Source organism: Podarcis tiliguerta (genome assembly GCF_965153285.1).
Source record: "Podarcis tiliguerta genome assembly, chromosome: 10".
Taxonomy (NCBI): Eukaryota; Metazoa; Chordata; class Lepidosauria; order Squamata; family Lacertidae; genus Podarcis; species Podarcis tiliguerta.
This window is the reverse complement of record NC_139543.1, coordinates 24,709,965-24,737,418: the sequence shown is the minus strand read 5'-3', so window position 1 is coordinate 24,737,418 and position 27,454 is coordinate 24,709,965. Positions and strand designations below refer to the sequence as shown.

At 42.2% G+C, this 27,454-nt stretch overlaps 1 protein-coding gene across 36 annotated transcripts in view; it reads right to left on the bottom strand.

The window, feature by feature from the left end:
• Positions 1-19,278, bottom strand: part of NRCAM (neuronal cell adhesion molecule) — a 138,045-nt gene extending 118,767 nt beyond the window's left edge. For 12 of the 36 annotated variants that reach the window (XM_083399356.1, XM_083399368.1, XM_083399385.1 and 9 more), the window contains exon 1: positions 18,936-19,140. The gene's annotated coding sequence lies outside the window, so the exon portion shown is untranslated. Of the gene's footprint in view, positions 1-18,032; positions 18,348-18,524; positions 18,768-18,935 lie in introns of those variants that run through there. The other 24 variants (XM_083399389.1, XM_083399371.1, XM_083399360.1 and 21 more) reach the window with 12 other exon arrangements.
• Between the last annotated feature and the right edge of the window lie 8,176 nt (positions 19,279-27,454).

Below are 27,454 nucleotides of genomic sequence, written 5' to 3'. Positions count from 1 at the left end.
CACGGGACGGGGGGCTTCACCCATCTGTTGGCTGGCAGAAAGTCTCTGGCTTGCTGATGGCCCATCTCCCTATCACTGCTAATGGCCTATGTTCTCAACATGGGAAGCTAAGTTCATCTATTAGGAGTCTGACTTCCAGTTTAACTCTCCAAGCATTGATTAAATTCTAACACTTACTAAATCCAGGAAGTATTGGTGTGTTGCACCCACAAACTCTGGCACCCAAACTCCTAACACTATTTTTATTTTTAGAAATGAGAACCCCCAGCTGCTTTCATTTGAAAACTGAATGAACTAACTAAAACAAACATAGTCCTCCTTTTCATAATAATAACTAGTCTAAATATTCATTCTACTTATAGTGCATAAAAATCAACTAAATATGAAGATTACTGAAACCTAAATATTAACCCAAATCAAAAAAAAAAATATCCTATAATGATAACAATGTGGAAAAAATTTGGAGAATTCTGCCTTTAGAGTCATTGACCTAAAATGTAAGAAAGCAAGGTTCATATGCTACTGATTTGTCGACATGCACCAAATAACAGGATTAATATACTAAACTGACATCTGCCTCTGGAAAGCAATTTCAATGTATAATTATAATGTGGCCTGCTTGCTTCTAGAGATACACTAACCATTTCTATTATATTTAGAGTGAAATTGTTTGTTGGACGGATGTGACAGGAATTTTTTTTTCATTCGAATATGCAATTCGTTAGTTTATGCTCTAGAATAATTTGTGACATTTCCTACCCATTAAGGAAAGGACTCCGTTTTTGCACTGAAAAATAAATTGTATGGGGAATAAAAGTCATTTCAGCCAAACATGCACTTGGCATTTCCAGTTGACAATAACAATATTGCTCCTCATTATTTGAATAAAGGAATATAAAGCCTGTCAGGCAAAACCCAAAGTCAACTGGTGATTTTTAAAAAAGAGAGAGTTTTCACCTTTCTGTGTTAGAACAAATTTACAATATTCTTTACTAAGAATTTTATCATCACTAAAACTGACTACAATTCACTCTCACCTTTCAAAGTGGAACTAGAGTTTGTATAGTGGGTTACCTAAACATACTGCAGAATTAGCTCTGCACTTCACTCCCCCCGCCCTTAACTGGCAAATACTAATAGCGGAAAGATCACTTTAGACATACATTTCTATGTGATTCACAGTAGTCAATGGAAATATTATCCAGAATTTGAGCATGATGTCAGTCAACACATTCACAGGGTTGTCCAAAAGTGTGTTACTGAACTAAGGTAATATGCCAACCTCACCTCTTCATGTCTACATAGAGACAGTGATGTAGTTTTGTCGATAAGTCTCCTGCTTCGCATTACACTCTGAAGCATCCCTTGCTCAGCCACTCCAAGTATATTCTTACTCGTGGCTGTCCAGTGCAATATATATTACCTGGTGCACTCTTGAGACAGGGATAATCATTGTGGTGCCCTCTAGATATTGTTGGACTCTACTCCCATCAGCCCACACACACCTCATGGCAAATTGTCACAATGATAAGAGTTAGAGTCCAATAACATCGGGGGGCGGGGAGGGCTACCCCTGCCATAATGGTTTGACCAATAAATACTGATTGGCTGAATACTGGTGAACCTCAACTTAATTATCAACTCCTAGAAACGTTTAAGATAGGGGCAGCTAATACAGTGCCCTCCATATGTTGCTGGACTACAGCTCCCATTACCCCTGAGAGTTGACCATGCTGCCTAGGACTGATGGGACTTGGAGTCCAACAACATATGGAAGACATTACATTGGTTACCCCTGCTCTTTGATGTAATAATCTATTGTACTGATACTATAAAGATATTAAGGAGATTAAGAAGTTCTGCTTTGATAGGGTTGCCATATTTCAAAAAGTAAAAACCAGGACCCCCCGAAGTGTGATTTTTCGATTGACTCGCCTAAGATCCAGGACAAATTCCCACTGGATGTCAATTCCACCTTTGAAATCCAGGTAAATCCCCGAAAATCCAGACTTATGGCAGCTCTAGCTTTGATGGGATAAACAAATCCACAATAATTGTTGGGCAAGCTAGAACTACATTAGGACTTGTCTACAACCTTATACTTTAAATTTGAAGTACTAGTTTTGTTGATTAAACTCTTACATTGCTCCCAACCCAAGAATGGAACAACCTCTCACCATCAGAAGTTAGGCAGATCATGATCAAAGAGAAGGCATTCTGTCAAGGTTCATCAGTTTGAAAATATCCCCTTAGAGATATCTGCATCGCTGGACCCTAGGCAGTCTCCCAATCAGCACTAACCAGCCCCAAACCCAGGTAAACTATTTCATTTACCCGAGCTGTAATCTGAATGTTACGTGAAACTTATTTTTGATTCTGAGGTTTCACTGCCTGGCTGCTTTATGCTTTTATTCATGCTTTTGCTGTTCATAATGAATTTATGTTCTTGTTTTTAATAGTGTGGTTTCCATTTTTAATGTCCCCTTGCAAACTTCTTAGAAATTAGAAAGCAAGGTAGAAATAATTTAAATAAAATTTTACTTCCTTCTAGCTTACCTTTGCTTTCATCAATTTTTCAGCCATAGTTAGGAAGTGCAACACTTCTTCACTTATATTTCCAAAATAATGCAATTGGTTCCTGGCATAAATAAAGTTGCAAGAAATGAACTCCTAGATCAAAGCCATGCTCATTGTAAAACCTCGAATTCTCTGCTGATTAATTAAAAGAAAACTATTATCATAAGTACATCAAGCTTTGAAAATTTAGGAATGAAAAGAGAGAGTCAACATTCCCTATACGATGGGTCAGATAACCTAAGCCTAATGATAGATTTTGCACCATAACTGTGATCTGACCTGCTACAACTTGAATACAATCCTGGCTTATTTTATCAAATGGATGTCACATTTTCTCCATTCAAACAGTGGCATGGGAGCCACATCCACGTAGCATAGTCCCAATGCTGCTCAAGGATTGTGGTGAGCAGGGAAGGAAAACAGCACTCACTTTGCTATGAGTTCATATGAATGGGATTACAGCTTTGTCAATTTCTTTGGAGCTAAGGAAGCCCATAACTTCCACAGGATGCTGTGCAGGGCAATCAAAGGGTACCCAGCCCTGCAGACACAGACACACACTTCCAAAATAATAGGTCAGCTTGAGTTTTGCGACATCCCTTGCTTGGTAGCAGTTCTGGCCCACCCCTTCCATTCTGAAAACTCCAGCAACTGCCAGAGGACCTAGAAGACGCTGTGAATGCCCAGCTGAACAAGGACTCTTCCCAAAGTTATGGTACCCACCCACCTGCTCTCTCCAAATCCCATTTCACAGGCTGCCCCCATTCTATCTTGCATTGCTGCTGTCATGCAGAAACCATTCATAGTCTACAATCATCTCCTTAGATGGCCCTGTATACCTGAAGGAGTGTCTTCGTTCAGTCCGAACACAGAGGTCCAGTTCCATGGTCCAGTTCCTTCTGGCAGTTCCCTCACTGCAAGAAGTGAAATTACAAGGAACTAGGCAGAGGGCCTTCTTGGTAGTGGCACCCGGCCTGTGGAACACCCTCCTATCAGATGTCAAACAGATAAAAAACTACACAACTTTCTGAAGACATCTGGTGGTAGCCCTCTATTATGACTTTTTAAATGTTTGATGTTTCGTTGTGTGGGGGGATGCCTGTATTTCTATATCCTACCCCTTCAAAGATTCAACATCATTCACAACTATGCCCTACACATTTTGGGATTACCCTTCCAACCTTCTAGAGCAGGTGAGATCAACATTCTTGGCCCCAGAGCCTTGGCCAACATTCCAGAGGCCACAGCAGTAAATGTGACGAAAATTGGGTGTTGCCCGCCACACACACTTACCACACACATTTATAGGGCACAGAAACACCCTCAGCTGATCTGTATAAATCAGCTGAAGTGGTGGGTTTACTGCCCTCTCCCATCTCATCAAATGATTGATCTGATTACTGGGGAGGGAGAAGATTGCACCCAATCAGGCTGCTGGGCTAGGTTGCAATATTTAAATTTCACTGCCTATCACAGTGCTATTTTCACTTTATTTTTTTTTATTTTTTGTCTCTGTGTCCAGAACAAAACTGCTTAGGGAGCCAGATTATGCCCTGAAATTGAGAATTAGCCACACATGTGGTAGAGGAAGAATAGCATTAGGTTTCTGCCCTGCAGACTTAACATCACCATAATAAGCAGGCACCCCAATCACAAAGTAATTATGTGAAGCAGTACTATTGAAATTTTTAAAAATCACTCTGCTGATCTAGTTTCTATCCTAACAACATACATGCTGGTAACCAACAGCTACAATTTGCTCCTGTACATAGGATATCAAACTGTTGACTGATAAAAACAAAGTAGATACCTAACTAGACAAGGACTTATTACATGATCTTCAACCAGAAGTCGTATTTGTTAGTTTCAGTTACTTACCTAAAAAGCAGGCATAATAGTGACACACCCAGGGATATTTTAAAGATATATCAGGTTGTAAATCAGCATTAGACATAGTAAAATAAACATAAAGGTATCTACATAAATCTCATTAATTTCAACTGAATTTAAAATTAGGCTTCAACTTAGAGAAGCATGTAAGTGTCATCTATACCAACTTGCCTTGTGCATTAGAAATCTTTATTTTTAATCCATTTAGATGTATCAGACTATTTATAATTAATTTTAATTTGAAACTGTTAAGAGAAAGGCATTTATTAGCACTTGAGAGAAGGGCAAATATAATGGTATTGATTCCCTTAATTAAAACCAGCAGAAATTATAGATTTCTTTGCTTAGCTTTCCCTCCCCTTCTGATGTGTAACATGTTCTATTACTGACAATCAAGCACAGGCCAGTGACCAGATACATTACCTCCCATATAGTGCCTTTTCCTTTCATTAGTTTATGAGAATACCGGGTGCAGAAAATTATATTCTTGCAAATATACACACTGTTCCTGGAAATAGCAGCAACATCCAGCCCTCATTTCTAACCCAGTTAACAGTTTAGTACCATGTAAATGAAATATATGATTAGTTTATTTTTAATGTTACCTTAGTTGTAAAATATAATAAAAATGCTAGTTTTAAGTTCAGCATTGTTATTACATTTAACAGGTACCATAACACCACATTTATCCAATCATGTCACTTGAAGCTGAATATATTTTAGCTGCACCAGAAATTGTTTGGGTAGAGAAGGGTGAAGTTAGGAATAAAATATAAGCTTTGTGGTCAGCTGTGACCAACTGGAAACTATATCTGAAAAGTGCAGTGATACACCAGAGGGAATGAATGAATTTCAGGAAACAGCACAGTTTTAAGCATTCATAAAATAAGGCACAACCAACAAAGCAGAGTCACATAAAACAAGCCTTCTGTGCCAGCAGTGTACTTTCAGAAATTTCATTAATTAAAAAGGTCAAGAACTCAAAGTACTGGAACTATCTGAGACTTTGCAGACATTTTCTGAAGCTTAATTACTCGTGACATTTACTATGTACTTTCATCCAAAACTAACATTCACTTATTTATTTGAAGTCATTTTCTCTGAGTGTTCTGCTGCATGGAGCATGCACTTGGACCGCTGCAATATTGTTTTGGGAACCCTTTAGAGCAGCCATGCAGAATTGTTGCCATGGAAGGAGGGGGAGGGAGCCCTTGGTTTTTCCACCTTATTATCAGTGGATATTTCTGAACATTTAATGTTTTCTCTTTAGATAGCTCCTAAGGTAACTAGTTTAAAATTTATGACAGCAGTTATTACACCATGAAAACAAAATAGGTTTTCCTCAAATCCCATTATCTACTATTTCAATGAGGATCTCTGCCTCTCCAAGTTATGCATCTTGTAATGCAAATCCCAGCCTCACTCTGATAATGACCTCAGATTGGGTTTAATTTGGGGGATGTTGTCTGTCTTATCTTGTTCCATTATTGATTTCTTAGTCTCCTTGTGTCTCATCAGAAAATTAGGCAAGATGGGAAATTAAAAGTAAATAAATAGTAAATACAGGTAACTTGCAGCTTACACGAAGGTTCATTTCCAGGGGTCCACATGTAAATGTGAAATTGTGTAAAGCTAGGAACCCCTGGAACTTACACACACACACAGGAGGGCTGCTTACTGCACTCTGGGAAGGTGGCATGAGGAAGAATAAGAAGAGTTTGGATTTGATATCCCGCTTTATCACTACCCGAAGGAGTCTCAAAGTGGATAACATTCTCCTTTCCCTTCCTCCCCCACAACAAACACTCTGTGAGGTGAGTGGGGCTGAGAGACTTCAGAAAAGAGTGACTGGCCCAAGGTCACCCAGCAGCTACATGTGGAGGAGCAGAGACGCGAACCCGGTTCCCCAGATTACGAGACTACCGCTCTTCACCACTACACCACACTGGCTGTCTGACTCTAAGGATGGTTCCAGAGCCCTAATGCCACCTTCTCAAAGCTCAGTGAGGTGGGAAAGAGGCGCAAGGGCTCTGAGAGCTTCCTTGCTTCCCACAGCCCAGTGAGCAAGGAAAGTCCACTGGATGCAGGTTGGTGGGTGGGAAACAAATAAATGGGGAGTGGGGAATAGTGAATGGTGGGCCGTCGTTCCCCACCCCCTCTCCATTTATTTATCTATTTCCCCACCACGACCCAGGCAAAGCTGCAATTGCTTAAGTGAAAACAGTGAGCTACCTGTACACCAATTGATTCAGGAAGTCTCACACAGTCTGTCCCTGCCCTGTTGGTGTTAATAAAAGAATAAGCTGTGGTTGGTATGCCATGGGTTTTGGTCCAAGGCACAACTAGAAACAAAACTTCTGCAGCTTACTGACTGTTTAAAGCCTTTAAATAGAGATTCAGGACCCCAAGGAGCTCAGTAACCCAAGTTCAGTGTCACAACACTTGCTTTTTTGAAAAAAAGAAGAAGGAAAGAAAGAAAGTTGAGGGCAAGGAAAGAAAGAGAGGCTGTATCTCTACACTACAAGGCTACTACTTCCATACTAACTGTAATAGCTCCTCTAAGAATTCATAAGATTCTGTTGTTAAGGGCAAATCCTAGAAAAAGAGGCATACAAAGGGTCCCCTGTGCCCCTTCCAGAAAAAACAACAATTTACCACAAGAGCCAATTAGAAATTGCTACATTTCTAATTGCTACCCAAGTGGACGCGGGTGGTGCTGTGGGTTAAACCACAGAGCCTAGGACTTGCTGATCAGAAGGTTGGCGGTTCGAATCCCTGTGACCGGGTGAGCTCCCGTTGCTCAGTCCCTGCTCCTGCCAACCTAGCAGTTCGAAAGCACGTCAAAGTGCAAGTAGATAAATAGGTATCGCTCCAGCGGGAAGGTAAACGGTGTTTCTGTGCGCTGCTCTGGTTCGCCAGAAGCAGCTTAGTCATGCTGGCCACATGACTGTACACCAGCTCCCTCGGCTTGTAAAGTGAGATGAGCGCCGCAACCCCAGAGTCGGTCACGACTGGACCTAATGGTCAGGGGTCCCTTTACCTTTACCTATGTTACCCAAGTACTCAAAGCGTCTGGAGTGAGGGTCCAAAGGAAGGGTGAAACAAATTGAATGCCTTTGTGCTGCGGTGCTAGAAGGACAAGAAGCTTCTCCCACTTCTGAGATCATTGTGACAGCGGTGACATGTTGCCACACACCCATATGTCAATCACTCCAAAGTCTTATAGGGGATTTTTTGCACACATGCCCCAGGCCCGTGTCTCTGGTTGGGGCCAGTTTTGCCAAACCCTAGGTACACCTGCCTAGAAAGTTTTGTTATAGATCTCCATTTCCCCCAACCCATACACACATAACTACAATTCCCAGGGTTCCTTAGGAAGAAGAGGTTGCTTGCAATGTAGGTAAGTACAGGAGATGACATGCCAAAGAAAAATGGCTTGGATTGGAGGTATACACAGGAGGAAAAAATTAAAATTGGATGCCACTGTTTCAGATTGATTCAGCAATGTGAGTCCTGGATCTGAAACTGTTGATGCTACTTGTTTATACCACAATATTGTTTTATGCTAGCCAATCTATCTTCCATGGAAATGATAATAATTATCCAAACAAACTCATACAGCTGTAATATTTTGTACGATTCAAATAATTTTCCCTTGCTTCTTGCAAGGTTCTTAACCTTTTGATGAATGAAACTTCAGTTTTGTCCTACCTAGGCAGAAAACTCAAAAAGATCCACTTAGACACGCTACACTTGCTTTGTAGAAATGAGGAAAGGTCATTTCTTTTACTTAATTCTCTAATAGGACGAGAGAGTATCAGAATTAAGTGAGCTGTGAAATAAAAGGTTGCAGTAACACAGCCACAAATTCCAGTCCATTTCATCCTCTTCCTTTTGAGTGTAAGGCTTGTTAGAGATTATGATTTGTTTCAGGAGCAAAAGTAGTTGGTTTGTTTTGAGCACTGTCTTTGCACACATCCCGATTCAGCATTATACTATAGATATGCTCTAGAAGTTGTCACCCATTGGGGGGAATGGTACAGACCTGGCCTAGATATGGAGCTCTAGAAGTTGTTGGCAACATGGTGATTTAATAGCTGGTCTACAGTTGCTATGCTGAAACTGTTGGGAAGGCCAGAGTTTGTTTCTACACTTGAAGGCCCAAACTATACATTATGTTAATACCATTTTTAAAAAGACTCTCCTACTGCAAGAGGGGAGGGATTGTGAGCGGGATCCGATCACCGCCTCAAGCAAGGGGCGTTAGCCCCCTGCCTCCCACTCACCTGGCTGGCGCACCACGCCCACGGGTAAGCGCCCAACCAGTCGGCGCTGAAGGGGCGTGGACTGCAGCTTAACTTGCTGCTGCGTCAGCCACGCGGCCTCACTTCCCGTCGTCCCGTCGCGAGTCACCCACCCTCCACTCCCTTAGATCTCAGGTTTCAGTTCCCCTTTTGGCCTTGCTATGTACCTTAGGTTGGTCGCCCAGGTTCTCCAGGGGGGCTGGTAGGAATTTTTCCATTTGGCATTAGGCTTTGTGGTTTTTTCGCCTACCTCATAGCAAACGTCACAACTTTCGTGGTATTGGTGGGTAGGTTAGGCATTGGAATGTGTTTGTGGTGTGTGGAAGGGCTAGGTGTGGCCATCGCCTACGCCTTCAATTTTTGGGTATTCCTTTAAAGGTATCCGGCGGTCGTGGATCCTGTCTGATGCCTATGTGGCGGGGGGCCATGCCACGACCCTTGGTGACATCAGGGGAGAGCTTATAGTTGGATTAGCATCAACAGGCTCCACCTACTGGTGAATAAACCCCCCGTTTTAGACTCACCCCTCTCCGAGTGGGTGGAGTCAACTGACGTGATCCAATGCCTAAGCCAATACCTTTTCACTTGCTGTAATCAATAAAGTTGTGGCCTTTACTTGCCCATTAACCTTATATTACATGTGCGTGTGTCTTCATTCCACCAAACGAGGATCGGATCCTCGAACCACAATAGAATGTTTAAGATCTACCACTCTTAAGCAGACATGAGGGCCCCGATTCAGACAGGACTGCAGAATGTAAAGGGGACAGTTAACCTTTACCCTGTGCCATTTTTATGCCAAAAAATACTCCCAGGGGATATTTGCAGCAAATGGAAACTTTAATGGAAATAGCAGCTTCGAGGTTTTCAGCCTGCTTAAGCACCTTCTCCATCACCCTGATCAGGATTCACCTTCTATCATTACTTTTGTTAAATGGCATAGCAGGTTCTATGAAAACTACTTTAAAATGCAAGTAAAACAAAGTTACAGTGAAATCCTTTTCACATTTACCTGGAATCCCAGTTATGTTCAAAGGAACTTCTTCCCTAATAAAAACAATTAGATTTCAGCCATACTTTGATTTGAAGAGGGGTAAACAAATATTCAGGGTGGCGCTGTGGTCTAAACCACGGAGCCTCTTGGGCTTGCCAATCAGAAGGTCGGTGGTTCGATTCCCAGCAATGGGGTGAGCTCCCGTTGCTCGGTCCCAGCTCCTGCCAACCTAGCAGTTCAAAAGCACACCAAAAAGTGCAAGTAAATAAATAGGTACCGCTCTAGCAGGAAGGTAAATGCACTGCTCTGGTTTTGCCGGAAGCGGTTTAGTCATGCTGGCCACATGACCCGGAAAAATATCTGTGGACAAACTCTGGCTCCCTCGGCCTGTAAAGCGAGATGAGCACCACAACCCCAGAGTCATCTGCGACTGGACTTAACTGTCAGGGGTCCTTTACCTTTAAACAAATATTCAGGGTGACTGAGTTCTGAGTTGAGCCTGCATGTGGCCAGTATTCTAGCTATAGAGTTCTGCTCTGTCCCTGTCATTTACTTTAAAACAAAATACTTCATGCATACCAAGCAAGCACATTTCCAAGTGTACACGAATCTAACTACTAGGGCTCTCCATATGCAAGCCTTTATAATTCAGGGGTGCAAAATTGTGGAGGTGCTGAATAGTGGCGAGTATATAACTCGTAGAAGGAATGCTTTCACTGTAGCATCTGTGCACACAGTGGCATCTTTGCAAACACAAAGTAGCATCAGCTGACACTATCCATGCACTATCCTGTTTGGGGATTAGTCATTTTGTTGCTTCTGAATTTTACGGTAAAGCAGCATATGCTATGCTTGGCTAGTAGCAGCATTTTCAGTATGACAAAGTTTACTGCTGAGCTACGTTTTATGGATTTCCCCCCTCAAAAATCAAAGGCAGCTCAACAGATTGCAACAACACTGGAATAAATTGTACAGAGATCAAAGCGCTTCTAGAAATAAGGCTCTAACAAATGCTCTCCATAGCTAACATCATGGGGAACTGGGGTGGCATGCAGGGCGCAATAGGACATCCATGCAGCAGCAAACAGAGCCGCAGAAGAATGGAAAACAGCAGCAGGAAGAAAGAGTTATGTCCAGTGTTCTGTGAACGGAACTCTGTTCACACAAGGGGACTTCCCCTTTCTCTCCTCTCACTCCAAGATTCTTCTAGAGATTCTCCCAAACCCCTGGAGATGATTTTGAGGGTGAACAGGAGGCTGCGGGGGAAAACAGAAGAGGGGAAAGTTCTGTTCTGCACATGGAAGGTAACGTTGGATACCAACCACGGTGTAGCTCTCGGCAGCACTTCAAACATCAAATCTCCTTCATAGAAGAATCATAGGAGATTGGGTCCATAAGAACGTAAGGCAACCCTGCTGACCACCCCTGCTGGCCTATCTAGTCCACTATAGAAAGATCACAAGTGAGCCATGGAAGCAACAGCAGAAGAAGGAGCATTGCAGAGGAGTTGGATTAGTTGATTCTCATGGTCCCTTTCAACTCTAAGATTCTATGATGCTGCCGAAGGTGTTCAGGGGCATAGTGCCTCTAATCCTTGCAGTAGCTTATACGTATCATGACAAGTAGCCACCATGACAGCCTTCTCTTCCAATAATTTATCTTGGAATTCTCTTTTAAAGCTGTCCAGGTGGGTGGTCATTGCTATATTTTGTGGTGGTGAACTCCGTAGTTTAACTGAGTGCTCTGTGGACAAGTGTGGATCAGACACAGAATGCAGAGTTTGAGCCCCTCTAAGAATGCAGAGATCCAACTCAGTACAGTATATCCATGCCTTCCTCAATGTGTGTGCCTCTAAACATACACTATAGGTTTTAAAACTGAACTGAAAACTGATATTATACATTAAGCGGAGGTTCAAAACTTAACTAAGAAGTAAGCTTTATTTAACAGAGGTCTACAGTAACATTTTTTTAGCATATGAAAAGATGTAGCCACAGCAAGGAGGAGACTGTGGAGGGCTGAGTTGACCGAAGTATATATTTCACCCAATTTTCCTGAATGTTTGCCTTGCATAAAATAAAATAAAATATTGCCCTTTCATTTATGAAGCTATTTAAACAATACTTTACCTAAATTCTCTATAAATCTACCCCTTGTCTCCAGTGTTCCAGCAAACAACATGAAAGTACTGGGGGAAATAATTTTTATTTCATTCATTTCATTTAACATCCATTAATCAGGTAAATATATTTATATTTTGTATCTCCAGCGCTCTGTAACGTCCATCCCATTACCATCAGACAGACAGATAGAGTGAGTAAATGAGTGGGACCCCCTAAGAGGATGTAAACTTCTGGGTTGACATTTTTTGGCACAAAGGATATTCATGTGCCCACAGCAGTTTTTAGGCTCACCGCTAGGTATAAAACAGCTAGAACAGAAAGTTAATGAAGGGGTGGAATACATACAGCAAGATGAATTCTGCAGGCTAATTATACAGATCCTTCACAAGCTATCTCTAGGACATTTTAATTAATTTAATAAATAAATATTTAAAGATATCAGCTCTTATCCTCCTAGCACATATACCAGCGGGAGTGCCAGGATTTTCCAGCTGAAACATCACATAATGAGAGCTAAGAAAAAACCCTCAGGCTTCAAATTTATAGCCCTCCTGCATGGGTTCTAAGCCCCTTAGAAGAGCTACAAGTTGTCCCAACTTAATTATAGCTTGTTAAATTGACAATTTAAATTGCTAATTCACTTCTGGGGTCATTTGAAAAGCTACCCAATCCAGTACTGAGATTCTCTTGTCACATCCAAAATGTTTTGACCAAAACATGCCTTGTGCATCAAAAACAACCACAAAAAATGTTTGAGTGTTGACAGAAAAGTGTCCAATTCAAGGATTTATATCTTCTTGATGAATAGTTATTTTTAAAGTAATCATTGTGTTTTCTGCTTTAAACTATGAACAGAAAAGCACCATATTTCCATCTCACGTGTTTTTAGGTGTCAAGTCATCCAAGTCAAACATCAAACAAAAAAATGCAAAATAAGCTCCCCATTATTAATTCATTGATTATCAAGATTAATAGGTCTCTGTACTCAACGCACAATCACATGGGAAAGGCAGAAGAAGATAAGAAGAGTGTAGGCGAAACAATTTAGCAAGACAAGTAAATTTGATTGTGTGATGGATCCAAGGCCTTGGCCTTAAATCACATTTGAATGTCTCACTACCTACAATATTTTTTATAACCTTGTCAAATAACTAGATTTTTATTGCACATCTTAATCAGAGGCTGAACACATTTCTATCTATCCTCCTATGTGTTGGTTCATCACCATCTGTCACGTAAAGCTCCAGCAGATACGAAAATTTCAATTCAATAAATGCACTCTGCACTCAAACTAAGCTATCATTCACATTTAGACATGAGACTTGAATTCTTTTTCAGTGTTCTTCAACTCTGACCCAGCTCTACCCCCTCCTTCACTGAAAAGGGCAAAGACAACAGCCCAGCAAGTGGGACAGGCAAAACAGACCTCCTTTGTTCACTTTTTCCCCTTTCAGTTTTCTATTGAGGTAAATAACTGAAAAGCTCAGCCAGTCTTCAGTGCCTCTGAAGAAAGCAGTACAGCTAGCCTGAAACTACGCCTACTGATCAACATATAAGAGTATTATGAAGCTCGTGGGACATCATGTTAGTCTTGCAAAGTAATGTATTGAAGGGTAATTGATGAAGTGAATTTGTATTTATTCGCATTTTCTAAACATATAAACAAAGTGACTTTAAATAGTATACTTGACAAAATTTAAATTAGAGTTATTTATATTACATGTGCTGAATTTTTTGAATACTGCCTGCCCACTCAAGAAGGGGAAAGCAAATAATTCAATGCATAGTACATATGACCTCCTACATTATTCCCACAGCTTACACTGCTGAAAAACACACTTTTCTGTATGGATTTCAGCTGTGGTTTTTAAAATTGTATTCGCAGAGCAGAATAAAACTAAAGTAAAATCTACTGCCATTCTTCCTAATGTCTCTTAAAAGCCTCCTTGCACTCCCTCCAAACAGATATCTGGCAGGTTGACAAAACAAAAATATGAGGACTATAATATGGTAATTCACAGAGTGATTTGGAGCAATTACAGAAATGGCCCATCAGTGGATATTCAGTATGGATTTATTTACTATTGATTTGCTCTGCTGAATATTTAATTGAGCTGCTTAATAGTCCTAACCAGTCTTTTTTAAAAATAATAATAATAATATAATTGGTGATTCTAAAATTTATACTCAGTTTCAGACTAAAGCTTCATGGGCTATATAAAATAAAATCGCATCTATTGAGTTGTGGTTTAAATTTTGTATACCAACAAGAAAGCTAAAAGTTTATACCATATCAGTTCCTTTCCCCCTGTTATATTTATGGTTAGAAAAATAAAGGCTACCTAGTTGATTATTAAGAATTCATATACATCACCATGCAATAGAGTTCACTGCACTGGTAACACCTACACTGATTTAAGCATCATTTGCATTGGGAACATTTTATCCATTTATAAATAATAATACAATACAAGAGCTCTAGCTTCCTCACAATCAGTGGCTGGGAGCCAAAGTTCCATATGTGCTCCAGTGTTGCATAACAAGCTCTCAGATGTGCAACAGCTTCCATTTCACTTAGATTCTGGAGCCAAAAGGGATGTGCCCCCCCCCCCCCGCAAACTAAAGTAACTCTGAAATCCTTTCAGCATACAGAAGGAACAGGTAATTCAAAGAAGCCCCTGTACAGGTAAGGCGTTGGATCAAGTTTTGTGTCAGGATTACATCCCAGGATTACAGTGCCATCCTCAGATACTGTCATATGTGGAGCAGGATGTCACACATGACATCTCTCCCCACTCATTTCTTTAAAAAATGACATTTGGAAGGGAAGATGGAGCCCCTCTGGAATCTACTGCCTGAAGAGGCTGTTTCATGCTGCTTAACAGTAAGTCCATCTTTGTACTTGATCACACTACTTGTTGAGTGACATCTCACTCTGCACGCAGGCCCTGATGGCAGCAAGCTAACCAGCAACAAATATGGTTTTGGTCCTAGATATTTTACATCAACCAGCAGTTGATTTATATGGTTCAGTTGTCCGATTATGATAATTAGTACCTGTTACAGAGATTAGTGTCATGTCATAGGTCAGAAATTATACATGCATCTAACAGCACCATCAGCAGAAGCTGTGCATGAGAACTTCCTCTTGTGCAATGGGGCTTCCCTTCCCTTCTCTCCTCTCCCCCACCCCCTGAAATTGGCCGGGGGTGTGTGTGTGGGAGAACCAGCATGGAGGGGGAGGAGATGGAGGATGATACCACTTTGGCAAACCGAAATGCTTGCGCAGACAGAACAATTGGAAAAGTACCATGTTGAACTCCACCCAGGATGTGTTTTTTTTAACTGGCATTTTGCAATTTGTATAATGTGCTTTAAAAAGGACTATTTCAACAATGGTGAATGAATTGCTCTGTAAAATAGCTTGCATCGATAGCAATCTATAGATACTAACACCATGAACACAGATATATCACTCATTTGGGTTGCATTTAGCAATCACAGCTACAAATTAATTTCCTAGCAAGTTTTGGAAAAACAGATATATATTTTTTTGGGGGGGGGAGGCATAGTCTCTCTCTTTCTAATGTTCAAAGCTGGTGCCACTGCCTAAACAACTAAAACAGCACCATCCACACAGAAGAGAAAGATATCAGCAGAAAAGGGGAAACATCCAAAGTTTGCAGAAGTGCACTGAAGTCTGAGCAGTGCTGTGGCTAGGGAATGTTGCCTGACTGTTGGAGAAACCACACATATCTGGATGTAAGGAGAGCAGGAATATTGTGGAGGACATAGTTGACTGGAGTGGTGAGCAGGAGTACTCTATACTGCAACATTTTGTTGCAGCTCTCACTTGTATCATACCAATAGCATTTAAGATATTATTCAAATCTATGCCCCTTTAAAGATACGAAATGAAAAGTGATAGGTTTGATTTTACTCACCTTACTAATATTAAGTAACATGCTACTTATTTCTGTTATGTGTAAAATGCTCACAAAAAGATGAAAGTATAACATGTTTCACAGTGAAGTTTTAGTACATATCTATTCAAATTCAATGGGTCTTACTTTCAGGTAAGTGTGTGCATACAGGATTGCAAGTTTCAGTCGCTGAAGTTTCCTAGAAACAGACCCCTGATCTCAGAATGAGTACGGACATCTTCATAAAAGGTATCATTTTCAGAGGATGCAGATTAGACTATGTTTAATCACAAAGTGCCAAACAAATACACAATACTGTAGTTGAACAAAACAAAACTGAATAACAAGCCAAACTCAGTTACTACGTCCTTAGATGTAGGCTTCACATACGGGTTGGCAATCCAAACTACTACTTTAGGTGCACCTGACGGAATTTTTATACACCCCCTCCACCTTTTGAGCACCTGACTTGTGTCATTCCACAAACTTAAAACTGAAGCTCCCTCCAGCTTTAAGAACTACTTATCCTGCAGGATGGGAGTCTACTGTCCAAGACCAACAAGTTCCAACCACCCTTGAGTGCTCTGAACCAATTGCTCTTTCTCTCTCTTTCTTTTAGGTCCTGGCTATAATTGACAACATACTCAATCTTCTACTGGTGATAGCCTGCACTTGAAGCATTTGTGTTATTCCTAGAACGAACATAGCAAAGAAAACAGCTGTTTCACTGTATAATCAATATAAAAACAGCAGTGTATTGTTAACTAAGCCACAGGAATTCTGAGCTCAGGTTGACATGCCTTTTCTACACTGAACCAAAACTTTTCACAGCTCCCCCGAAAATTAGCAGACCAAAACCAAGTTAATTAACACTTGTAGCCAGGAGATTCGCTGCATTGCTTGCATTCATGGACATTTTCTAATGAATATCAAAGATGGGGAAAGTAGTACAGTAAGTCACCTCAGCACCCCCTATGGATATTCCTGTTTCACATATCAAGTCCAGTTGTTTACACACCACTTGCTTTAATCCCAGTTGGCTTTGTAAACAACCCTTATATACAAGAATGCTGACTTTTTTTGCTACTTAGTTTGCTTTCCCCCCTGTTATTAAAACATGTAGCTATTCCGTTACATTCCATTAGATATCATATGCATGCACCCATGCCCACATATTCAAGAGTGAAATGCAGAGGTCACAGATCACGAAAGCGAGATGAAGTAATAATAATTGAATGACCCATTTATGAGATTGCATTTTCTGGAAAAACAAAGTTGATATACATTCCGCTCAGGCTACCACCTGGCTAGTCATTTCTGTATAATAAGGCAATGCGTTCTTTTGGAGCGAAGTAAACCATTGCTTCGCAAAGTGGATCGTTTACCCCTTGATTATGAAAGAGCTTTTCTCCCCAAAGCGCCCCTTTTCCAAACCGAGACTCATCAAATCTGCGTGGCACAGATGGAGGAGGAAGGAAAGACGAGCGGGCCTCTTAAAACCCTAATCCTCAGCTGCGTTGGCTTGCTTCAGCATAGACAGCTCCTTTCCCCCACGCAGACAGTTGCACAGGCTGCAAGGAGCCTGGCCCAAATCAGGCGGGTTTCCGCCTGGCGTGCGCGCAGTGGAGCCTCTGGCGGCGACTGGGGGGTGGCTGGCTGGGAGAGAGAGAGAGCTCGGCAAAGCAGGCAGCCTGTTGCCCCCTTCAGCGGGCCTGAAATGGCGACTGTTGTCAACCTCGGCCTGGGTGGGAGAGGCTGAGCTACACGCCGGGAAAGAAAGCACGGCAGGAGGGCAGGAGAGGCTCGCGTCTTGGCCTCCGCCACTGCTTCCCAAGCATCCCGACCTTCCCAGCCCCAGGGCAGAGGAGCTGGGGGCAGCAGACACTCCCCAATCCAGGCCACCAGCAAACGATCGCCGCTCCAAACTCTGGATGGAGGGATGGTGACAGCCAGGGGCTCCAATTTGAATAAGGTGGTGGTAAGGTAAGCCCCGCCCCGCACAATCGATCGCAAGACGTGGTGCACGCACAACATTTGGATGGCATTGCCCATCAACTTTGGTGGGGGGCGGGCGGGCACCTCAAATATGTCATGGGGCCCCTAGAAGTTGGCTCCTATGGTGATAGGCGCTTGCCGAGGAGGGGTCGGCCCACACCTGTAGCACACAAAGGTCTCTCCCCCACCCAACCCCAGCAAGCAAACCCAGCCCCACAACTCCTACCAGACACCCATCGTGGCCGCCAGAGGAGTCGTGACCTGCAAACAGGGTGGGCTGCTGCTGCTGCTGCTACAATAAGCCTGGCTGTCACCCGCCGTGGAGATGCACGGCGGAGGCACACCCACACGGCGAGAGAAAGAGCCACCTCTGCCATCGCACATCAAAGAAACGCTGGGCCGGGGGGGGGGGGAGGGGAATCCCGCCCCTCCACCCCCCCCCCACCTCGATGGAGAGAGCCTTCGAGGTTCAATGCCCAAGGGGCTGCCGGGAGTCCCCTCAGCCCTCGCGCGCTTCCTGTAAAGCGGAGGAGTTGGAGCCACCGGGATGGAGGGCGGGCGCGAGAAGGGACCTGCCTGGCTGCTGGGCGTCAGCTATGGCACATCCCTACACATGGCGACTTCTTCGGCCCGGCTCGCCCACGGGGACATCCCCTCCCCGCCTGCTCGCGTTTCCCTGGGTGACCCCATTGCGGACCACGGCCGTTATATAATTCACCTGATCCCTCCGCTTTCTGGCGGGGTCAGGGCGCGGAAGACAACGGCGAAGGGGTTCTTTTATGGGTTGTTTGCCAGGAGCGGGGCTCGTCCCTCCTCTCTCTCTCTCTCCTGCCCGGCTAGCAGGGCGCAGGAGGGTGGCTCCCAGCCAGGCTATCCCCGCAAACAGCGGCGGCCAGTTGCCATGGGGAGCTGCGGCGGAAGACGAGCTCGGCGTCGCCTCAGCGCCTGGGCAGGGCTGGGCGCGGGGGCCCGCGCTGGTGGGTGACAGGCAGCCACCCCGCACCCACCGCCCCTCCCGCGAAGGCAGCCGCCCTGTTGCTACCGAGCACCCCGCTGCTAAGACACCCCACCTCAAGACACCATAATATATATATATCGCCGCTCCATTTATATGAAGCTCAGGACTCACAGTTAGTCGTAAGCGGGGGGCCGGAGAGAGATAGCGCGCGTCTCTTTCTCCTCAGGGGGCTCGCTCTCTCCTCCCTCAGGTCCAGCGAGCTTGGAGAGGAGAGCTCGCTCAGGCAAGGCAAGGCAAGGCAAGCGCGCGCTCCAGAGCCTATCTCGCCTCCCTATTTCCGACCAGAACGAGCTCGGCGCGCGCCCGCGCGTGCGCTCGCCCCTGCCTGAGAGACGAGGAGGCGGGAGAAAAGGGATGAGCGCGTGGAAGGTGCCCTCACCCCACCCAGCTGCCTCCTTCCCAGACGCTGCGCGCGCGCTGCTGTGCCCTCCTCGGGCGGCGAGATTACTTCCACGCCGTCTGACAGGGCGCGCTGCCTCTCACAGCACAGCACACGCGCCGCCGCTGCCATGCCCCCAAACCTAGGAGGGCGACGGTCAGCAAACGGCTGGCAGAATTGTTATCTATCCCTCCCTACTGTTTTAAGTTATGTAATGGGCGATAGGAAGCGGGACCTGTGTGTACCCCATTGTTCACAGAATTGTACAGAAGGGACCCCCGAGTATAGCTGTCAACGTTTTCCTTTTTTTAAGGGAAATTCCCTTATTCCGAATAGGATTCCTCACAAGAAAAGGGAAAAGTTGACAGCTATGCCCCCCAGGGTCATCTAGCTCAACCCCTTGCACTGAAGGAATCATAGGGGTCCAAGTCCAAGGGGCTGAGGTCCCTTTGCTCCCCCCCAATAAAATATTTGAGGGGACCAACCCCAAGTTGATGAGCATTGGAATTAAAATGGTGTGTGTGTGTGCCATGTCATGAGATTGATTAATAATAACAATAACAATAATTTATACCGTGCCCATGTGGCTGGGTTTCCCCAGCCCCTCTAGGTGATTCCCAACAGATTAAAAACACAATAAAACATCTAAACATTAAAAACTTCCTTAAACAGGGCTGCCTTCAAATGTCTTCAAAATTATGCAAGATGGGGCTTACCTGGGTGCCCCAAATATTTTATTCAAGTTGGCACCCCGGCAGGAATCTCAGCTAGATTATACAAGGCATCTACTAAATAATTATTTGATCACCAAATATGTATTTTGTATCTCTACTGGATATATAAGCCATTAGTCCAAACAAAGGCTAAGAAGAATGCACAAACTTTTTTAGTATCGGCAATGAATGTTTAAACTAGTTTGCATTATAAATTGCTGAATGATTAGTAGATTTAGATGTGCACAAGCATGTATTCTTTAACATTCAACACATTCATTCTTAAACTGGCAAGCTATGAACTCATAAGAATCTTGTGTGCAAAACCCAGTTTCAAACAGTAAAAGGGAAATATTGTGCTATTTGGGCCATTAGGACGGTATGATACTGCCTGGGGAGGCATATTTTCCACCACCCTGCAATATATGCACCCCATCTGTACATGCATGTTGCACACACACAGGTATTTAAGTAGGTATGTGGATTACCGTACTTGTATCTTGCTGAATTGGGGCACATTGATTCTTTGCAGAAACCACAGAGAAGAGAACTGTACTGTGGCAAAAAAACAACAACCCAGGACAGAGATCCAAGCAAAGCCCCCCCCCCAATAGTTTGTTTGAGCTGCCCCCCAACTACCCTGATGCCTTTTTGCAATGTTAGAATTGCTTGTTTAAATCTAATTCAAGTAAGCTGCATTTGAGTAATTTGTACACTGAAAGGCAGGATATAAATAATTGCAATAAATAACGTGCCTGATCAGTGAGAAATAAGGTTGTCTAACTCCACATAGAAATGTCCACAGATCAATGTTGCAAACAAAGAAGCCATAAGAGTATATGGTCAGTGAATAATAAAATATATTGTTCATACTGGCTGCAGATTCTTCAACTGGAGAAGCCACTTTAACAGCCTTTGTATTATTGCACTATAGGAATTTGTGCACCTGCTAAATCCAGGTTGCTGTGATAGCACTCCTCCCACATTGTATTTCAATAAGGACTTGTGCTCGCATTACAGGAAGGCACGATTTATATGTTCTAAGGCTGCAATTCTATGCCTACTTAGTGAAAGCAAATCCCACTGAACTCAGTGAGACATACTTCTAAGTAATTGCATAGGTTTGGACTACAAAGTTAATGCAACACATTCCAGAGCAAACTAAGCTCCGCACCACTTAAATATATATATATATATTACAGGTATAATAGCTTTTAAAAGTTTGCTTTCTGTAAAAACAACTAACACTTTACATGAATAAACAGCTATCAGAAGTGAAAAATTTGCACATTTCATTTTTAAAAAACCTTGAGTAATAATGTAGTGAAACGGAAATAAGTATCACACCAAAGAAAATGTGTCTATTGTAAGATGCTGTACTGTTTGGTGTATATATATAGTAATGAGGTCTGCTTTTCCAGCATACCATCTACAGTATACCCTAATATAATGTGTTCAAAGAACTTGTCTAAGGGGGAAAAAGCACTACAGTGTCGTCTTTTAGAAAATACACAAAGATAGTACTGTGCTATCTAGAATAAGGCACTTGAAAATAGTTACCACCAAATGTAAAGCTTTAGTGCAAAGCTGTTAATTAAGCCAAATAAAAACCAGAAAAGGAGTTAAAAGCAAGGCAGTCCAACCCTGGAACAGAAGTTTAGGGGGATCTCTGCCATTCCCAAGTATGACACAAAAAGTTCTTGCTTCCTTAGATACAGCACGTTATTTTCCATGTCAACATTCCAAATTCCTACACAACTAGCTTCAATAAAGCTCAACAGAAAAAACAGAAAACCAGGATTTTATTAATGAATTGTAGGAGCAAAATGCAGAATCAGAACTAGGCATTAATGTTTGCACCCACTGCTCAACACTCCAACCCCTCTCTGAAGTAACTGGAGTGTTTTGATATTGGTACGTGGGAGAAGAGATGATTGGGTTCCAAGCTGGACAACCTTGGAAAGCACTGCCTCAGCCTGAGAACAGAGCAAGGCTTAAGAAGTTTGTTAAAAGCTGAAATTGTTATATAAAAAAGCTGAAATTGTTATATAAATTGTTAAAAGCTGAAATTGTTATATGAAAACAATATTGTTACTTATCAGAGAAAACACAGTGCAAACTATAGAATGCCTACTCAAGATAGAGCAGCATAGAGTTCAATGGGTCTTACTGGAGTGGGTATAGGATTTCAGCCATATTTTATTTAATGGAACTTAAATTACACCTTTCATAATGTATGCCCCAGGTCAATCTGCAAATGATGTTTTAAACAAAATAATAAATTTAGAACAAACCTATTAAAAAGCAACCTATAGCATATTATAGGGGAGGGGGTGTAACCAAGTCACTGAATTCAATGGACTTAAATCCAAATTTTGATAAGTGTACTCTCTGTATACTATAGTTGGATTATACTCCATAGAATTAAAATAGCAATCAAAGCTGCAAAGTTAAAAGTCACTTACCAATACTATTTTTAAGTACAAACTGTTAAAATACCTCAGAAAATAAGAATGCCTTAACCTGATCCCTAAGATACAACCAAGTTGGTGATAGATAAAGGAGGGGTTATTTTACCATGGTTTTGCCAGGATTCTCTCCCCCCCCCCCAGTGAAATACTAAGAACAGATGACACAGGCGGTGTGGTGAAAAAAGAGGACCTCTAAATTTAGGCAGTAAACAGCATGCTTTTAAATCTGTAGACTATAATTGTAAGTCTACAATTTTTACCAGCTGCCCTTAATAGAGAGCCTCTGTTAAAACTGGGCAAATTTTAGCACTACTAAAGCCATGGTCTTTATGGAAACAAAATAAGATGGTGGCTGAATAATACACTGGTCTGGTAGTCAGTTGGCTGCAGCATTCAGGCTACTAGCAAATCCAATGTAGATTGGGAAATAGAGGCTAAAGATATGATTAATCTAAAACACATACATCTATCTCCTGGATGGCCGGCTGAGTTGATCCAGAGGAAATTCTGAAAATATAATGGTGAACCATTCTCCATGAGAACAGCTGGCTTACAGGCACAAGGTTAAACCTTGCAACACAGAAAGAGCTGCATGAAGCTACCATTTGATTCAAGTTAAATGATGGTATTTAACCTTTCCTCCTTTTAGAACTACACAATTAGGTTTGCATCATTAGAACATAAGAGCACCACCAATGATTTTCTAATTGCTATGTTACATAGCACTCTAATTTGTGCATGGTGATGTGCTGGGTTCTTGAAATGCGAAACAGGAAGTCTTAAATTCCTCCCCAAAGCCCTGCAAGTTATTTGGTGTTTACAGAGAAAAAACAACTTATGAGCAGTTACTGCAGTTGCAAGATTTTAGATGAAGCCTTAAGAGCTCTAGTCAAAAATGAGACCATCTCTTATATTTCTTCTTCTCCAAACCACGGAGAACATTCCTTAAAAATTAATATGTATGACACTAACAACTTTAGAACCTGCACTGAATTTATCTTTCCGTTCTTTCCACATTACTTACAAGCAAAATGGAACACGTTTTTTCCTCCTATGAAGTAGACAGGCATAAGTGTGATTTATCACACTTGTATCCCACCTTTTGTTCCTGGAGCTGTACGTCCCACCCCACCCCCACCCCAATTTTATCTTCATAAAACTATGTTGGGTCAGTCACCATCACAGTATAATTTGGGTTTACCCAGCAAACTTCATGGCCAAGAAAAAAATGGTTGTTCACTAGGTATCTTGTTCAACAGGATCAGCCTGGAAGCAGTGGCCACTCAGGCCACCTGACCCTGCCACAATGCCATTTTGATTCATCCAGAATGTAATGTTGTAGCAATTGAATACTATAAGCACACACACATACACACTTAGTGAGCCATGGGGCAGAACGATAAACCTTTGCTGGAAGCTAGAGCAAGGAATCAGCAAGAGTTGCACCCCTCTCATGTCAACTGGGAAGTCCAGAGCGAGGAGTAAATTCTGCAGCCTGAGCTGTCTGCTGCAGGTCTGCTGCACTAAGACTTTGGCTTGTATACAGTTGGGCGTACCAATTGGGGTGTATGTACCAGAACAAAGAGACACCTCATATACATGTTCAGGGACCCAATCCAAGCCAGGCACTGTTATAACTGCACCAATCTGTGCAAAGGACCCCCAATCCAGAAGGACACAGACTCAAACGATGCCCCACAAGAATCTGAATTTGATCAAGCCAATTCCTAGTACTTTTGCTTATTATCCATTCGTTTGCAAACATCAATTTGCTTCTGCTTCCTATCAGTTGGGAGAAGGTCTGCAAAGTCCTGCCCCATGTCTTCACCCAGAGCTTCCTGTTCATTGCCAAGCTTACCTCCATCAGGTCTAGAAACTTGAATGCCAGCAGCCACGGCATGGCTTACGAGCACCTGGTTCCTAACTTCCACCCTCCTTCTCATCCAGGACGTTGTCTCTTTTTTTAAATCAATGAAGCATTTCCTGCCTGCTTTCAGTGTCTAATTCATTTGGTTAGCACCCTCCAATCTCAGTTATTTATCATTATTTTAGGAGGAGTTGGGGGGGGGGTCCTTTGGTGGGGGAAGGGGGGGGATATTTGCCACATGAAGAACATAAGAACGTTTCTGGTTGCAGGGAGTGGATCGCCTCCTGTTATCCCTTTAGTCAATGCCGTGATGTGCTTGCACGTTCCTATTTTGATGAGATGTAAATAAAGAGATAGTTATCCTTCACACACACAAAAAAAAGAATGTAATGTTGTACATAAAGCAAGAATAGTGGAACAATTTGCACAACTGCCTGACGACAGATCTCCATCAAGCTGACAAGTCTATCACTCAATGCATATCTTCAGGTTGTCCAACAGAGAAACTAAATCCTAATTAGCATTAGACAAAGTATACATTACCTTTAGGGCTAGGCATCCCAATATTTTCTTTTGTGAAAACTCTGTTCTGTGAATAACCTCAAACAGTCCATAACTGTTAGCCTTTGCATTTCAGTTCACTGCTATGCACAATGGATAGAGAGACAGACTTAAAGAGAATAAAACTTATAGAAATAAGCTGTCACAGCAATGCAGAGTAGAATGCAAAAGTCTCAAAAGGATTCATGACTAACAGCATCAAAAATAAATGTAGCATCTTTTTAAGAAAGGACAGAAACAGAAACAAAGTCAGACTAAACTGACATGTTTCAGTGCCAAATGATGCTTTCACACAGTAACTTGGAAATATCCAGCTTGTATCATACACATAGACTGGTGTATATATATATACACGCAGGAAACACAACTTATAAATCCCTAAATCAGTGTCCAGCTTTAAGAGGAGGCAGTCATTAGTGCCAACTCTTACCCAATCCATTTGCCATTAAATATTTTAATCTTGTACAGATGGTTGCCAAAGGCACCTAGTCACTGAGTGCAAATTTTTCAAAAGGTTTTTTTTTAAAAGCATTTATTTGTTACACATTTATAACCTAATCCCCCACCCACCACCATGTCCAAATTTAAGCATGCAAAGGAATACTAATTATTACAAATGCCTGTGCGAGTGCCTGGTGTATTGAGGGAATAGGATATAGGAATGGTTTATCAGACTGTCTTCCACAGCTAATGAAATAATTACGGAATATATTCAGGCAGAGATGACCTAGCTAAATTTACGACAGCCAACCACTATATCCTTGTCGCAGGACTTTGGAGATCAAACAAGCTCTCTTACAAGTGCCTGATGGGGTAATTGGAAAGGTTAATTGTATAAGTCCAAGTGCAGCATTTAATCAGACTCTGAACAAAAACTGACTGGATAAGCAGCCAATTCATTTGAGATAAGAAAACTTAAGACACCCTATTCCCTTCAGATAAGGCAGCACCAATTTGTTATCCCAGGCCTAAAACAGCGAGAGGAGCACCACATTTAGTAGTCAAATGCAAAGTTATGCCACACAACCTACTTTTACAAAATCTTCAGATACTTCTTGAACGTAAATACACACTAACCTACATACAATATGAAAAAAGACTTAACTTTCTTCAATTGGATTAAAGAATCTCAAATGGCAATTTACTCGTACCCTGTGGAATATTCGGGCACAGGATTACAATTAAAAACAGTTTTAAAGGAATTGTAGACAGCACACACTATCTTATCTGCATTCAACAATAAATTATTTCATCAATATTTCAGATGGATCCTATGATTAAAAAATGATTGGTTTATCTTTGGGAACTGAATTTGCCAAGTTTATGAAGGGAAGGCAAAATATTTTATTGCCGTATCTTAGAAAAAATGCAAAAAAGCCATGAAGGCTTGATGTGTGGAGCATACTCAAATTTTGTTTAGTCGTTTAGTTGTGTCCGACTCTTCGTGACCCCATGGACCAGAGCACGCCAGGCACTTCTTTCTTCCACTGCCTCCTGAAGTTTGGTCAAAATACTCAAATTAGTGCATACTTAAATTAGTGTACATTGTCATTTCTAGCTGACAATGCGGCTTTAAGGAGTTTTCAGAGACACCCTTGCTTCTTCATTGCCATCGATCTGATTTGAATTAATTTTATAATGAAATGATTTTAGAATGTTGTATTATTTTATTGTTGTTACCCGCCCTGAGCCCGGCTTCGGCTGGGGAGGGTGGGATATAAATAAAAAATTATTATTATTACAGTGGTGCCTCGCAAGACGAAATTCGTTCCGCGAGTTTTTTCGTTCTACGAGTTTTTTCGTCTTGCGAAGCACCAATGTGTATTGACGGTTTCCCATAGGAGTGCATTGGCGGTTTTTAAAAAAAAGGCGCAAGATGTTTCGTCTTGCGATGCAAGCCCATAGGGAAATCCGTCTTGCGAAGAAGAAGAAGAAGAAGAAGAAGAAGAAGAAGAAGAAGAAGAAGAAGAGGAGGAGTTTGGATTTGATATCCCGCCTTTCACTCCCTTTAAGGAGTCTCAAAGCGGCTAACATTCTCCTTTCCCTTCCTCCCCCACAACAAACACTCTGTGAGGTGAGTGGGGCTGAGAGACTTCAAAGACTTCAAAGAAGTGTGACTGGCCCAAGGTCACCCAGCAGCTGCATGTGGAGGAGTGGAGACGGTTCCCCAGATTAGGAGTCCACCGCTCTTAACCACTACACCACACTGGCTCTCAGCACTTCAGAGAACGAAAAACTCTTTCGTCTTGCAAGTTTTTCGTCTTCCGAGGCATTCGTCTTGTGAGGTACCACTGTATTATTATTATTCATTCACAACTGGGTGCACAGAATAAGTTTTTAATGATAATTTTTAGAAACATTTATAGCAGACACAGCTAAAATATGCCAAGTCAGGTGCATCATTTCAATTTCAGAAAATGGTTCCTTTCCTACAGAACAGTTCTTCCCCATTTTTCATTCCCATTCCCTCATGAGAGCATCAAGTCGTGAGCTGCCAAATTCCAAAGAGCAGCAATGGTTTGGGAAAACATTCACATTCTGGATATATAAAAAACAACAAGAAGAATGAGATAGCCAGTGTGGTGTAGTGATTGTAGTTTTGGACTAGGCACCTGGAGACCAGCATTCAAATCCCCACT